The sequence below is a fragment of the Amblyomma mixtum genome, chromosome 7 (genome assembly GCF_055824585.1).
Source record: "Amblyomma mixtum isolate Tamu chromosome 7, ASM5582458v1, whole genome shotgun sequence".
In the NCBI taxonomy this organism is placed as follows: Eukaryota; Metazoa; Arthropoda; class Arachnida; order Ixodida; family Ixodidae; genus Amblyomma; species Amblyomma mixtum.
This window is the reverse complement of record NC_143018.1, coordinates 58,847,490-58,863,678: the sequence shown is the minus strand read 5'-3', so window position 1 is coordinate 58,863,678 and position 16,189 is coordinate 58,847,490. Positions and strand designations below refer to the sequence as shown.

The 16,189-nt window shown below is 48.1% G+C and overlaps 1 protein-coding gene across 2 annotated transcripts in view; it reads left to right on the top strand.

Annotated features, from left to right (window-relative positions):
• The window catches only part of LOC149336191 (uncharacterized), a 416,214-nt gene extending 405,698 nt beyond the window's left edge, over positions 1-10,516 (top strand). Inside the window, exon 11 of one of the 2 annotated variants that reach the window (XR_016284203.1) lies at positions 8,962-10,516. The gene's annotated coding sequence lies outside the window, so the exon portion shown is untranslated. Of the gene's footprint in view, positions 1-8,902 lie in introns of both variants that reach the window. The other variant, XR_016284201.1, reaches the window with a different exon arrangement.
• Positions 10,517-16,189: the final 5,673 nt, after the last annotated feature.

Genomic DNA, 16,189 nt, shown 5'->3' with positions numbered 1-16,189 from the left:
TCTGGAACCAGAAAATCACTGCTGCGTTTCTGACGGTTACAAGAGTGCTAAATCCCGCCGCACCCTTGGTGGGGGTGCGGGGTTAGAGAAGCAGCCACTTAGACCGTCTGGCATATAATTGCGTCTGTAGAGGAGACCGTCACGAAGAGCGAAGTGCTGCGCCTGACGACTGAGGACAGAGTGGCCGACGACGGTTGCAAGGCGTCAAAAGAAGTGCGGAATCTGTGCAGCAAGTCGAGGAGCTAGGCACGTCGATCAGGAGAAAGGGCGTTGTCAACGGAAGTGGTGAAGGCAGTGATGAGGCGGCCAAGTAACGAGGCGGGCTGATGGCATTGAGGCTGTCGGGGACTGTGGTGGCACACGGGGTGGTGGTGAAAACTTTTAATTTCTGAAATAGAGTTTGGGAGCCACAGAGTGGCCCCGCTACATGGTCGGCGTCCCTAGTCCGGGACACTGCATTACAATGAACCGTCTCTAGCCCGTTTCACTAGAGCCCTTTGGGACTCAAGCGAGGAGCAGTTGAGGAGGGCAGTCTCCCATGCCTCTCTGGAAGGGGTAGGGGAAGGGGGGAGGTGGGGATAGAGGCGGCACTAGAATAATGTGATCGGAACGAACAGGCTCGGCGTGTCCAACGCATTCACCATGGTGCAAAGTGAGTGGGCACAAAGAGTCATTGCTGATGGCTAGATCGGCACGGCCGCTTCGTACAACAAGGGCGATGGGCAGAAGAAGCTATCTTCGCCACATTGCAGTGATGAAGTTGCGCCTAACGGATACACGTAGAAGAAGACGAGAAATGGAGCCGCCCGGCAGGCTACGAGCCCCTCTTCTTGGCCGATCCCCCTGTGTGGGTATGCGCCATTCTAGAAGGTGAACAACAACAACAACGAGCTCCGAAACCATAAAATCACTGCTGCGTTTCTGACGGCTACAAATGTGCTAAATCCCGCCGTACAGGTGTAAGATAAGGTCGGGTTAGTATAATTGCGTATGATGATAATTCAATGGAATGTAGTCCTCCGACTTTCAAACCAGGCGGCGCTGATGCGTCACCGCCCTCTCGACCAATCAGAAAAATTCATTACGGACAAACCTGGCGGTTATTGTATCGCATTAAACTGTCCGACTGAGAAAAATACATAACGAGTGCCAGTATTAAAGCGATAGCTTTAAAAGCCCTCGTTCACTACCTGAGACGGAGGGCAGCTTGCTCACTATACGATGGGCAGCTTCTGATGACGCCGCAAAGTCACGTGACCTAGGTGGCATACCTGCCTCCTCGGTTGCTCTCAAGGACGTGCCAGAGCCAGGGGCCTGCCGGTGCCTTCGACACCGGATTTTGTGGTGATAGTGAAGGGCTCCGGAAATTTCGAACATCTTGTTCTTTAACGTGCATTGACATCGCACAGTACACAGGCCTCTAGAATTTCGCCTCGCCCAAATACTTTCCTGAATTACCAGAGCTTCCTTTGAGAGCACTGAAATATTTAACTATTTATACTGCCGCATGGCCACCTTCCTTGTTCATTCTGCAGTTCTGTAGGTTCTACATTGTGTAAAGGATAACTGTAAACAAGGCAACGTCCAAAGCAGTCAAACGCTCTTTCCGGATCCAACTTGCGAACGGCGACTCCATCGCATGCAGCATCACAAGACAACGTCCAGCAATCACCTCGCTTTAAGCATGTTGGTAACAATGAATCGTCCTTTCATCCTGCTTGTCTGATGGGGACTACCAACCTGCTGGATCACTGTCTGTAGTCCGGATGCTAAAACTTTCATTAAACAATGTTTCCCAAAGATAATCGCCCATACGAAGTCTCAAGTTTTAATATTTCAGTTTCATCTCTGTTCATAAGTGTGTGCAGACTATACAGACGCCAAAGAAGTCAACGCGTAAAGATCGAACCAGTCATTAAAACTGCAGTTATCAGTGATACAAGACCACCTGCTCAAACATTCAGGCCGCAGAAACTTCATTAGTTTTAAATTGCAAACGGAGCGTTCAACTTCGCGTCCGGGAATTGCCTCATTGAATCTTTCTTTGATCTCATCATGGAGTCGTGACAAAGTACCCGCTAAAGGTGTCCAACTTCATATCCGGAAGCGCTAGTAGCGCCTTATAATGCTCAGGAAAAGCATTTGCGATGTCTTTCTGGACACCATGGTTCGAAATGGAAGCCTGAACTACAGCAAGGTTCTGACATTTCGGGATCAGATACAACGACAAGTTCGTACAAGTCTTGTGGCGACCCCTTGGAACCAAGCGTACTGTATGCGGCGAGCACCCTCCAAATACCCAGAGATATCTAGATCAAAAATTCGCCACCACCTGCGACAGCAAAGTTGGAGTAGCATTTTTAAAGGCGCGGATTCTAATTGGAAGTTCCCGGTCTTGACCACTGCCAAAACGGCATCAGGCTTGGCCGGTCCGATAGACCACCATACATTTCTTGTATCCGCTCGAGGCGCAATGAGATCAAATTGTTCGACAGTATTTAAACACTTATATGATCGCTTCAGCATACATTGGTCTCATCCTCCAAATTATACGCCAGTACAAGCAAGCTAATGGCTCTCGACATATACACAAAGAAGATGACGCCTTCTACTATCGCGATTTCCATAGTTCTCTAAACACATGTTCAGTATCTATAAACAGTTTTAGCCACATCCCCAATGCACACACCGCGGTAACGCAGGAATCAGGCGCAAACAAAAAGTCGAATCACGAACAGAAACAAACCTCAAAACAGTTTGCACTGCTCGGTGGGATTCATCGGGTCCCCGGGAGCGCATTGAAAAGCCTTGGCAAACTGGGGCACGTACCGGAGAGCGAGAGTGCAGATCGAGTCGGCGTCTGTAGTTTGAGAGCTGTCATAGCAATTGACGTAACACAGCGAGATGAAGAACATCTGTAATCCGCTGTACTTCTCCAAACCGAAGACGCTGTTGTCCAAAGCCTTCTCTTCGGCATCGTAGGCATCCACAAGAGCGCCATAGCCGACCACTTGTTTTGCGTAATACTCTAGGTAAACGACGTTGCCAGACGTGCCTGATTTCATGCAGTCTATCAGAGGCTCAATGAGCGAAGCGTTGCTTTCGTAGTAGGCGGAAAAGCACAAGCTCCCCAGAGCCACGGCGACCTCAGCTCCGAGGCCGCCGTAGTTTAAAGACGAAGGCAGCTGCGAATCAAATAGGGGGAAGGATAGAGCGTAATTCATCAGCTCGAACTGTCACTCGTCGTAGGACACGATGCTCACCTCCAACTCGAGCATAAAGTGCAACACATACTCTAATTTTGCTGCCCTTCTGACATGCACCGACTGTTGCCAGTTCCTCACGAACGAATTATTCAAGTCAGGAATCTGATCTGTAGCCGGGATTTCGTCCTCTCCGGTGTGCTCGATGTTCCGGAAGACCGTTTCTGTAGAGCTCCAATTGTTGACCACGGTGATGCCTTCGTCAAAGTGCGTCCAGTTGGAAAGACGGCGGAAAAAGCGGTTGCCACGGAGAGAACCATATTTTTTGCGAAATTCAGCGCTTCGCCTTGGAGGACTTCAGCGTTGTATTTGTTGAACAGTGTGTTCCCGGAGAAGGACATTGCTCTCGTGACGCAGAATACCCTGTGATAGACTCGTGTCGCCGTGTAGTCACTGTTGTAATAGTTGAAAATTAAGTCTTTATTCGCGAAAAGGGCAGCCACTTGAACGGTGCACCAAGAGAGCAATGTATGGAATGAGTCTGAGGCGTTCAGCAACCACAGGTTCAACACTCGCGCCAGATAATGGGGAGACGTGGTCGTCAGCGTGAGACTACCGTTCATTTTGATGTGAAGTTTTAGAAGGGCCGCCATCCAGTTCACTTCGGCGAGGCCAAGCTCAGCCGTGTTAAAAAAGCTCTCAGCGCTATGCTCACCAGGTATTTCGTAATGAGCTTCAGATAGGTAATCCAGGGCTTCATCGACGGACGCGTGGGTGTCCTGGTACGTGACGTTATCCTCGCCTTCAAATTGAAAGCGTTCTTTCAGGAACTCAAAGTAAGCTTCATTCGTGCCCGTCGTAAAGTGCGTATACCTCTTGATTACGAAGTACAGGAACTTGCCAGGAAGTAGCTTGATCACACCGTCACCGGGCGCCACGTCGAAGTCGAGGAGCACGTCCCATCCCAGCTTGAGAGAGCTGCAGAGGAGCGTGTACAACACGTCTGCGCCCTTGGAAGGCTTCGGCCACACGATGCCTGCCTCAGCCAGCGCATCCTTCACGGCTGGCAGCTCGTCTCTCTCCCCTTCGAACACATCGACGCAGCTCCTGTACATGAGGGCGGCCCGCTGCTCCATGCTTTGTCCCGACGTGGGCACGTCTACGCTCTTCAGCGACGCGGTCACCTTGTCCAACATTGAAATGAACTGGTCTTTCCAAACATCGTGTCGGTTTTTCTGCCGCCAGCCGTCACAGACAAAGTGCGTGAAGCTCTGGCACGGGTTCACCGATTCGTTGATGGAGGCGAGGAGCCTGGTCGAGTAGGCGAGGCAGGCGTGCGTCGTGCACGAGTTCCACGAGCGCGTTGGAGAGTGCCATGCAAGCGAGACGATCGCAAAGGCCACAAGCGCCAGGAAGACAGTAGTCCCAAGCACGCCCACAGCAAGCCTGAGCCGCGAGTTCAGCTTCTTTGGGTCCTGGAAAGTAAGGATGTGGCCGTAAGAAAAACGCTGGGACACATGGAAACGCCGATCACGAATGTTGGTTTGCTGAGCAGCAGTAAGCACTTTTGCGCACAACCATCGGTGATCAGGTCATCGATATTGACACAAAGTGCGCACGTTTGGGGTGTTTTTGTGAAGTAAACAAGAATGACATTGCAAGTCTTGTTGACTTCTTACAGAGCAAAGTCCGAGATGCAAAAACTCGCTTCTTTGATTTGACGCTGCCTTCCTTCGTGGCCCACAACCCTCATAAGTTTTGGCGCTACTTATCTGAAGAGCGGTCAACTAATTCTATCATTACAGATTTCAGACACACTAAGTAAACCTAATGATATTGCAAATGAATTCATTAAGTTTTTTTTAGTCCGTTTTCACCAGAACAGCCTCTCACGCTCTATACCCACATACACAATCAAAAAACCCATAACAGAACTGCCGCCGCGGTGGCTCAGCGGTTACGGTGCTCTGCTGCTGACCCAAAAGACGGGGGTTCGATCCCGGCCGCGGCGGCTAGAATTTCTTTGGGGGAGAAATTCTAGAGGCCCGTGTTCTGTGCGATGTCAGTGCACGTTAGAGAACCCCAGGTGGTCGAAATTTCCGGAGCCCTCCACTACGGCGTCTCTCATAGCCTTAGTCCAAACCAAACCAGTTTTAGAACCCGATTTCTGTATGGGAATTATTTTAGCACAGCGCCAGTCATCTGGAATTACGAGTGTTTGTAAAGATGCTGTGTAAATTTTATGCAGGTATTTAGACACCCAGTCAGCGTATCGGGCTAAAAATGTGTTTGAGATGGAATCAGGACCCGTAGATTTTTTTGTGTCAAGTGTTTGTGAAAGAGAAAGGATTCCAGCTTCAGTAATGATTAGTTCTGTTATGGTTTTGGTTTGGTTGGTTTATGGGGTGTAACGTCCCAAAGCGACTAAGGCTGAACTGAATAATTATCGTCCGATATAGTTAACAAGCACTAGTAGTAAAATGATGGAACACATTATTTTTAAAGCGATAATCTCATATCTAGAAAATAATAACCTCATTTATGAAAAACAGCATGGTTTCAGAACAGGGCTTTCAGCGGTAACGCAGCTAGCTGAAATTACTCATGACATCGCTAACACAATTAATGAAGGCTACCAGACAGATGCTATATAATTAGACTTCTCTAAAGCGTTCGATGCTGTTCCTCACGATTACCTTATAACAAAATTACTCTTTTGGCATTGATCGCAACATTGTGTTATGGATTTCCTGCTATTTGCAGAACAGAAAACAATGAGTTAAAATAGGTGAATACGTTTCGCAGAACCTGGATGTGTATTCGGGTGTACCCCAGGGATCAGTTCTTGTGCCTCTTTTGTTCCTCATTTACATAAATGATATTCATTCCTGTGTTAGTTCATCGATCCAGCTTCGCCTTTTTGCAGACGATTGTGTCGTATATATAGCTGTAAAAATATCAGACGATCAAATTCTCCTTAACAATTCCCTAGAATCAATCCACGCTCGGTGTATGACCTGGGGAATGAAACTTAGCGCAGATAAGACCAAAACCATCACGTTCACTAATAAGAAGCAGCCTCTAAGTTTTACACACACTTGGTGACACACAGGTTAAAAAATATGATCAGCTGAAGTATCTGGAACTCATCCTAAGATCTAACCTCCGTAGGGAGCCCTACATCAAATCCATTTGTTCTAAAGGTGAAGGTAAATTACATTATATAAGGAGAAAGCTCCGTCACACGCCGGCCCATATTAAACTTAAAGCCTGTAAAACTCTTACAAGACCTACCCTAGAATATGCGGATATAGTCTGGAGCCCCCATCAAAAAAATTTCATCAACAAATTAGAGCGCATCCAAAAACTAGCAGTGAGGTTTGTCTATTCAAACTATTCACGCCAAATTAGCTTCTTCACGGCCACTTCAAAATAGCCAATTCACAATACTTACACCCGCCATTCAAACACTCGTCTAGAACTAACCATAGTAAAACACTTCGTCAACCAGTCAGCCGTGTAAATATCCACAAGCACTCCCTGTTTCCAGATCCTATATCATATTAGAATAAGTTGCCTGAAGATGCGGTGAAGTGTACGTCCGTGGAACTATTTCTTAATTATATCGAAAAAATGGGCTTTTCTGTTGAATTCTCTCCTACCCTTTTTGTGTTTGGGTCACAAAATATCTCTGTATTTTTGAATTTTTGTCTTTACTCTGTTTGATCAGTGACGCATTGTAAACACTCCCGCCCGAAAAGGGCCTGCAGTATGTTTAAGTAAATATATAAATGACTCTTCACTTGCCAGACGTTAGGTATCCCGGCACGACCAAAGTCGAGACGTTTTCCTTCCCACTGCTCCCACCATAGCCGCGGCTGTTTGCACCAGCATAAAGTAGATTCACGAGCCGTTCATAAACCATCCCACATCCATCGTAGTCATCACGCGAAGGACACAACAACGGCGCTTTTGTGCACTAGCACTTATGGCAGCCATCCCCGCATTTAGCTGTCTGTCTGTCTGTCTGTCCGTCCGTCCGTCCGTCCGTCCGTCCGTCGGTCGGTCGGTCGGTCGGTCGGTCGGTCGGTCGGTCGGTCGGTCGGTCGGTCGTCGGTCGGTCCGTCCGTCCGTCTATGTGCGTTCGCGCGTGCGCGCGTGTGTGTGTGCGTGCGTGAGTGTGCGTGCGTGCGTGCGTTTGTCTGCGTGAATGTGTGTGCGTGCGTGCGTGCGTATGTGATTGTGTGTGTGTGTGCATGACTGTTTGCGTGTGTGTTTGTGTGCGTGTGAGTGTATGTGCGTGTGTGTGCATGCGTGCGCGAGTGTGTGCGTGTGTGTGTGCATGCGTGCTTGAGTGTGTGTGTGTGCGCGCGCGTGTGCGTGTGTGCATGTGTGTGTGTGCGTGTGTGTGTGTGTGTGCGTGCGTGCGTGTGCGTGCGTGCGTGTGTGCATGTGTGTGTATGTGTGTGCGTGCTTGCGTGCATGTGTGCGTGCGTGCGTGTGTGTGTGTATGTGTGTGTGTCTGCGTGCGTGTGTGTGCGTGTGCATGTGTGTGTGTGTGTGCGCGCGCGTGTGTTTGCGTGTGTATGTGTGCGTACGTGCTTGCCTGTTTGTGTGTGTGCGTGTGTGCTTGCGTGTGTATGTGTGTGTGTGTGCGTGCGTGCTTGCGTGTGCGTGTGTGTGCGTGCGTGTGTGCGTGCGTGTGTGTGTATGTGTGTGTGCCTGCGTGCGTGTGTGCGTGTGTGTGTGCGCGCGTATGTGTGTGTGCGTGTGTGTGTATGTGTGCGTGCATGCTTGCGTGTTTGTGTGTGTGTTCTTGTGCGTGTGTGTGCGTGTGTGCGTGCGTGAGTGTGTGTGCATGTGTGCTTCCGTGTGTGTGTACGTGCGTGTGTGTGTGCGCGCATGCGTGTGTATGTGTGTGTGTGCGTGCTTGCGTGTGTTTGTGTGCGCGCGCGTGCCTGCGTGCGTGCATCTGTGTGTGTATGTGTGTGGGTGTCTGTGTATGTGTGTGTGTGCGTGTGTGTGTGTGTGTGTGCGTGCGTGTGTGTGCGTGTGTGTGCGTGCATGCGTGCTTGCGTGTGTGTGTGTGCGTGTGTGTGTGTGTGTATGTGTGCGCGCGTGCCTGCGTGCGTGTGTGCGTGTGTGCGCGTGTGTATGTGTGTGTGCCTGATTGTGTGCGTGTGTGCGGGCGCGTGTGTATGCGTGTGTGTGTATGTGTGCGTACGTGCTTGCATGTTTGTGTGTGTGTGTGTGGGCGTGAGTGTGTGTATGTGTGTGTGCGTGCGTGCTTCCGTGTGTGTGTGTATGTGTGTGTGCGCGTGTGTGTGTATGTGTGTGTGTGCGTGTGTGCGTCTGTGTGTGTGTGTGCGCGTGCTTGCGTGTGTGTGTCTATATGCGTGTGCATGTGTGCGCGTGTGCGTGCGCGTCATGTGCATGTGTGCGTGTGTGTGTGTATGTGTGTGCATGTATGTGTGTGTGTGCCTGTGTGCGTGTGTGTGTGCGGGCGTGCGGGCATGTGTGTGTGCGTGTGTGTGTGTGTGTGTGTGCGTGTGTGTGCGTGTGTGCGCGCGTGTGCGTGCGTGTTTGCGTGCCTGCGGGTGTGTGTGTGTGGGGGGTGTGCTCATTGAAGATATCGACCTACACGCGTAAACTTTCTTCTGGGCATGCAATCTAAAACTCCAACCCTTCTGTTACACTAGGTGGGTGAACCCGGTTCCAATGGCGCTTACCGGAGGCGATTGCATGCTATCTTGGCCAGAGTATGGATTGCTGCGGAAGCCGTGCGGCTGCCCGAGGGCCGGCTGTTCGAGATCCCCCGGGCTGCTCGACAGCGCAGACTGAATGCTGAGTGCTCCCGAGTGGACGCCCTCGGGCACTGGCGGTGCTCGCGGTGACGCACAGGACCCGACGACAGCAGCGCCACTGGAGGTCCCGGCCACAGCGTGGCCACGTCCCACCGGCGACGGCGCATCAGAGGGACTGGCTGGATCGGCACTTTCTGGATGGATGCCTCCAGCAGGGTCCGCATTGCGATTGCCAGCTGGTCGGACATGGTGGCTTTTGACACCTGCCGATGAGTGCACGACACGGTGGTTGTGGAGGGAAGCGACCATGTCTCCTTTTTTGGTATTTTCGTGCGTCAGACAGGCCTGAAATTCGCACTGGTTAACAGGGTTGGGGCGGCGGGGGTTCTCAAGCCATCAAGTGCTATTGCATGCATGGCAAGCTTGGACTAAAAGATTGAAGGCCATGTTATGCTCCTTGCACCGTCACAGCTCTTAGCCCAGAAGGCGATCCAGTTCTTTTCTGGAAAAATAAGCAATAAACCAGAGATTTCCACTCTGGTGTGGAAATTGTCCACTCCCGAGTAGCCTAATATGACTCTACATGACACAACATCTCCAAGACCTGTCGGTTAAAAAAAGGTAGAGCCGCATCCACATGTCGATAAAGGCTCAGTACAGTAGCTGCTTTGAGAAATTCATGACACGCATCACAAAAACGAAACAAGTAGAAATTGCAACATGGTGATGATGAGGATGATGTCCTCAGGCTTAATGCCAGATACCCACGGCGGGGGATCGGCCAGGGTGCATAGCGGTTACAAACGCACTCATGTACAGGGAACGGAGTATTTTGATAATTTTGGGAAACAAAGCTGCAATTTGTACAAAACAAAAAATACGGAGAAGGAACAGATGTGAATTCACATTCTAGCAGAAGAATCTACCGGATGAAATTATATAATCGTGGATATAATCGCACACTAGTTTCAGGGCATATCCCTTCGCGCTTGCCCCGAAGGATAAGATAATCGGAATACATAGAGGAAGCCCGAGCCAAGCGAGGGGTATCTCGCAAGTAAATTCTACGGAGTGCAGCGAGCCGCCGGCAGAAGAGGAAAAAATGTTCTATACACTTAATTTCGTCACTAGACTCACAAAGGTTGGATATCAAAACCCCGATCGACATAAATAAATATTTAGCCGTGGTATCCTGGAGCGCAAACGGGTCATGGACACCTCACATTGCCTCGAACTGCACATTGGCACACTCCAAGGAAATGTCAAGTGTTGAAAATCCGTTGGAGCAAGGAGAGGCTCAAGGCTCAAGGAGTGGAGACGCTGGAATCGCTGAATGCGTGCTAGAGTCAAGTAAACAGTATTTGGGAAGAAAGGGACACTAGGTCCATCAAGGGTAAACTTTGCTAAAAAATCAGCTCTCTGATTAGAAACAATGCCACAGTGCCCGGAGACCCAGTGAAAGCGTACTTCTGTAACATGTGGAGGAATAAAAAATTGAAGGGAACGGCTCATAGGAGTATCCCTCGAATTTTCGAGCGCTGTCATAACAGAAAGGTTGTCTGAGAGTATAATAACCCGAGTGATACTGCAGAGAATCCTTATTAAGGCCAACTCCATGGCCAGAAACTCAGCTACAAAAATAGGGGTATAGTCTGGGGCCCGAAATGAGTAGCTCCAATCAAGAGCCCCTGAGTAAATGTCAATAGCCGCCTTTTCATTTTCCTGCGAAGCATCTGTATAAACGGCAATATGGTTAGGGAAATTTTCTAGGTACTCCTCTATAAGCCCATTTAACACATTGGCGGGCAGGTTGGATGGTGTTGTCAAAGGAGACTGCCGTATAGCCCGCCTGCGGTTGACTAGTATTAAAGATCTCATTGACACAGAAATATTTGACAGCAAGGAATTATAACACCACCTGAGGGAGCTTTACCGTGGTCAGGTAGCACCAAAGAAGAGTTGGGTTCATTGTAAATATAGGGTTAGCCAACCCAGGAACAGCCTCCAAACACCTTAAAACTGTCCGCACAGTGCTAAGCTCCAACAGCGAATTGATATCAGGTATCCGCGCCTCCAAGTATCACACAGCATTAGCCACTGATTTAGGCAGACCAAAGCAAAGGCGCAGAGCGCGTCGCTCCATAACAAACAGGGGTTCTCGCTTGTACTTTGGGCACCCAGAAACGAGAACGGAGCCGAATTCAAGTATTGGCCGTACATAGGTTGTATAAAGAAGGAGTAGAGTGTCCCGTCGCATACCGAATTTTTTGTTGCTGATCCTCACCAACCGGCCTAGGGCACGCTCACCCTTAAGCGCAATGCTTCTAATGTGTGGCCGCCAGTCTAAATTCGGGTCATATATTATACCTAAGTATTTTGTTGAATCCACTTGCCGGATCAGGACAGAGTGATAAGACAGAAAGATATAAAGAGGGGTTGTCTGTGGGAAAACTAGGATGGCACAGTTGTTGACATTTAAAGTTAACTTCATGCTCTCTAGCCAAACTTCCAGAGCATTTAAATACTCTTGCAGTAATTAGCACAGGATATGAATGTCTTTGGCAGAAGCGAAAAAACCAATATCATCCGCATGATAAACTTTGATAGCTGGGAGGATAGGAATACACGCATTAGTATGTTAAGCAAGAATGGCGAAAAAACGGAGCCTTGCGGGACCCCTCTAGACTGCGCGTATGTTGTAGAAGTTAACGTACCCTTAGAACAAAAGAATGCTCTATTCCTAGAGCGGATACCTCATTTTGCCTCATAGCAACCTTAATACGGCTCTCCAAGTCTATGTGCGCGGTCCAAATAGAACACCCCCGGTGGAAAATAATCTGAGCCTCGCTAAATCCTTGAAGACTCAGAATATGACCTTGGCACCAAATGTCGTCATCTTCCAGCTGGAACGGCCTACCTTGCTGACGTCTTTGATGGAATGCCGGTTGGGCACGGCTGGGTGCACTGTCGCTGCCCGGATGGTTCCGCGAGGGGCTTCCAGGGATGTCTGGGAAACGGGTGTCGCCTTGGTCTCGACCGCCGGGACCGCGTCTCTGGCGGCGGCGCTCTGATGAGGCGGATCCAGGTTCCCGATCTCCCTTGCGACTTCCCGGCTTGTCAGGCAGCATTTAAGCGTCGCAGGAAGATTGATACGGCCTTTTTGAAGAACAGCAGCGCGGCGGAACCGCCACCGATAAGCATTAAGTCTTCTTTTCGCCTCGCGCCCGGCGCGCACACCGAACGGGCTCGAAGGTCAGGTGATTGCGATAGCAATGGGAGGCGCTTTCGAACAATGAACTCGCAAAGAACCAGTAACGGAGTTTCTCCTCAAAAGTAACCAAATGGCACTGCACAATTTGTGTGTCCACCGTGGAGCAATGGTTTATTGTTTCTCGAGTGCCCCGGAAGACGGCTAATGGCTCAGTTCACGATTACCTGTGCTGTGGCTGCTCGGAACTGCATCATGCGCGCCTTTTTTTAGCACTACATTACGGCACACTCCGTAAAAGACGAAAGTTAGCGACTCATTGTCAAGAATAAGGGCAAAGGTAGAAAAAAACGGGATAAAGGTCATGTAACGGTCTCCTGGGCCACGCCAACCTGCTTTATCAGGTTTTAGCCCAGGAGACCATTTAGCTTTGTGTGTGTGTGTGGGGGGGGGGGGGCGGAATAAAGGATGAATTGATCAAAATGAATGGATGCGTTACTGCGTTCCAGATTACACACCAGAGTTTTCACTCTGATGTGGAAATTGTCCGCTCCCGGACATCTTTCTGTGGCTCTCCAGCGAAGGCTACGAAGGAAAGGGAGGAACAGGGCTGTGTTCCCGTGTCTCAGGGAGCGGGCTCTTTTTTTTTAAGGGATGTTGGGGAATGGGTTCATTCTTCGCATTAGGGGCGCGGAGGGGCGACATAAAGAAAGAGGGTTCTCCGGAATCTTGCTCGTCGTGCGCTCTTGAAGGCTGTTGACGTACGTCTTCGGACGTACCGTTTTGCCCGCTCTCAGCTGGGAAACAAGTCTGGTTGTGATATTGACTCCTGAAGTTGGCGCGCTTTCGTAATACAGGATGAAACTTTAAGGGCTGGCGGTCCTAAGCCACAGCTCTGCGGGCCACATGTTTGAGATGGTCCTGAACGGAAGTGATGGTGTGGTAGAGCCCGCAATCGTCAGCATACAAGCGAATTTTTGTACATATGTTAAAAAGGCAGGTCATTAACATAAAGCAAGAGAAGAAGTCCTAGAACAGATCCTTGTCGAACACCTTATGACGCACCCACTGTGGAAAAATGGTCGAGCTGAAGCATATGCGTGTTGTGGTCGAGTTAAAGGATACTTGCTGTTCTTGGTGGCGTCACGGAGGAGGACCGTAATCAGTCGGGTGCATGGAGTTTATGCGTGGCAACCCAGTATGGTCCAACATTCGTGCATTTCTGCAGTGGGGTAACACAGGCGCAGTATGAATTATACCACAACTTTCTTAAAAGAATGATTTGAAGGGTTATGTGCATCAGGCTAGTTCAAGGTAAGAAAAAACATGATTTAAAACGATAAGTGGTGTAATTTGTTTCTCTGGGCCGGCCCAAGTCATGCGAGGAACGTATATTTCCCGAAGGGCGTTTATGTAACGATGAGCGTCTATACAGAAGCGAAGAAAATAACTTAATAATATGCATAGGGGTAAGCCCTGTCATATCACCTCATCCAAACAAAACATTACTTTTCATAGCTCTTTTTTTTTCTCGGGCAAATGACATACGCCTCCGATCTGATATAGACCATTTTACGACCACCTGAATAAAAACGTTGGAGGGCACTGCAGAAACCGTATTGGAGTAATGCGAAAGCGCGCCTCTGATTGCTCCTCTTGGCCTCTGTGTAAATTGTAACGTCGCGTCTGGCAATTAGATCACTTAATTCGCTTTAAACCACTGTTAATGCAAATTTATGTATAATTAATTCGCATTTCATTCACACTTAATTCTCTTAAAACACAATTTTGACACAAATAATCCACAATCAATGGATTTCATTCACAGTTAATTCATTTATTTGCTACTGATTCATTTATTTGTGTATAATTTTTCAATTTCTTCACAACTGGTTTGCTCTAATTCACCTTTAATTCATTTTATTTATTTATTTTAGTTATTTGAAAATACTGCAGCTCCATTTTAGGGGATATAGCAGCAGTGGGTACAAAAATGTGGAACAATTCCACGCATACAAGAGTACATTACAAGCATTACAAATATAAACGCTAGAAAAACAACATACAATGCTACGACTCAATTCCCGACGCAAAATCAGAGATTGATAGTGCACGAATGTTGCCATCCAAAGAATTCCAACTCTACACAGTGCGCGGAAAAAAACTATTTGAAAACGTTAGTGCGGGCAAACAAAGGTTGGATATTAAGATCGTGATGGCTCCTGGTTGCAGATGGTTTTGAAAACGAGATATGCTTACCCTCTGAAAGGCAATTAGCAGAATGGACTATGAAGTGAAGAAGTTTTAAGGACTCAGTTTTTCGGCGGGATGCAAGCGGGCTTAAGTTTAGGGAAGACATCGCAGATGAGGGTGAAAAATGAAAGTCGTAGCGGCGAAAAATAAATCTTACAGCTTTACGTTGCACAGATTCTACTTGATCAATTTCACATTGCTTGTATGGATTCCAGACATTAGAAGCATATTCAAGAATAGGGCGAATTAGAGTTTTGTACATGAACAATTTTGCTTCTTTGGGAGCATCACGTACTGTGCGCCGCAAGTAACCTACCTTTTTAAGAGCTTTAGCTGTGATGTAATCGATGTGTTTTGACCATTGCATATTGTGAGAAAAAACGACGCCAAGATATTTATATTCATGAACCCTTTGCAGTGATGCATAGTCGTAATTAGAAGGTGATAGGCGGTTGGTCAATGTACGGTCACGTTATAGCCACATTAATCCATCTTAATTTATAATTAGTTCACCTTAATTCACTCTAATGCACGTTAATTCATTTTCCGTAAATACTGGCGTTTCTATAATTTGTTATTATTGATCAGATTTCGATTAACTCCAAAGCTCTCGTCTTGATGCCAAAAAATTAACCAATGATCCGATTGGCACCAAATATTTTGCCCGGAATCTTCACATCACCACCCTTCGACATAACCACTTTCATAGTAGGGTACAACATAAAAAAAATAGCAGTTGCTAACACTGTAACGCGTTTTGTATTATTCCGCTGGCCAATCGCAAAAGTAAACGAAATCCGCTTTTTAATCTTTTTCTTCTGATAGGCTTCTTCTTTAGGTAACAAGAAACGTTTAAACCGCTGACTATACTTTTTCATCGTGGAGGAATTCTGTGCGCGGAGGCTGAATGTGGGCGGAGCTTCAAAGCAGACTTAAGTTGTACCCGACTATATACGATATCTATATATTTCCCCACAACTGCTGTCGACACGTTTTGCGGACACGAAATCGTCGACCAAGGAAGGTTTTCGCCTTAGTTTTCTGTTTACTGTGGGCAAAGCGTGGGACAGTTAATCAAGGTAATGCCTATGGACTTCATTTTGCCCCAGCGATTTTCCAGCGTGTAACGGACTGCGAATCTAATGGAACTTGTGAACGGCTACGCCATCGCATGCAGCATCACAAGACAACATCCAGCAGTCACTTCGCTTTAAGCATGTTGGTACCAATGAATCGTCCTTTGATCCTGCTTGTCTGATGGGGACTAACATCCTGCTGGATCACTGTCTGTAGTCCGGATGCTAAAACTTTCATTAATCAATGTTTCCCAAAGATAATCTCTCGTACGAAGTATCAAGTTTTAATTTTTCAGTTTCATCTCTGTTCATAAGTGTGTGCAGACTATACAGACGCCAAAGAAGTCAACGCGTCAAGATCGCACCAGTCATTAAAACTGCAGTTATCAGTGATACAAGGCCACCTGCTCAAACACTGAGGCCGCAGAAACTTTATTAGTTTTAAATTGTAAACGGCGCGTCAAACTTCGCGTCCGGGAATTCCCTAATCGAATCTTTCTTTGATCTCATCATGGAGTCGTGACAAAGTACCCGCTAAAGGTGTCCAACTTCATATCCGGAAGCGCTAGCAGCGCCTGATCATGCTCAGGAAAAGCATTTGCGATGTCGTTCTGGACACCATGGTTCGAAATGGAAGCCTGAACT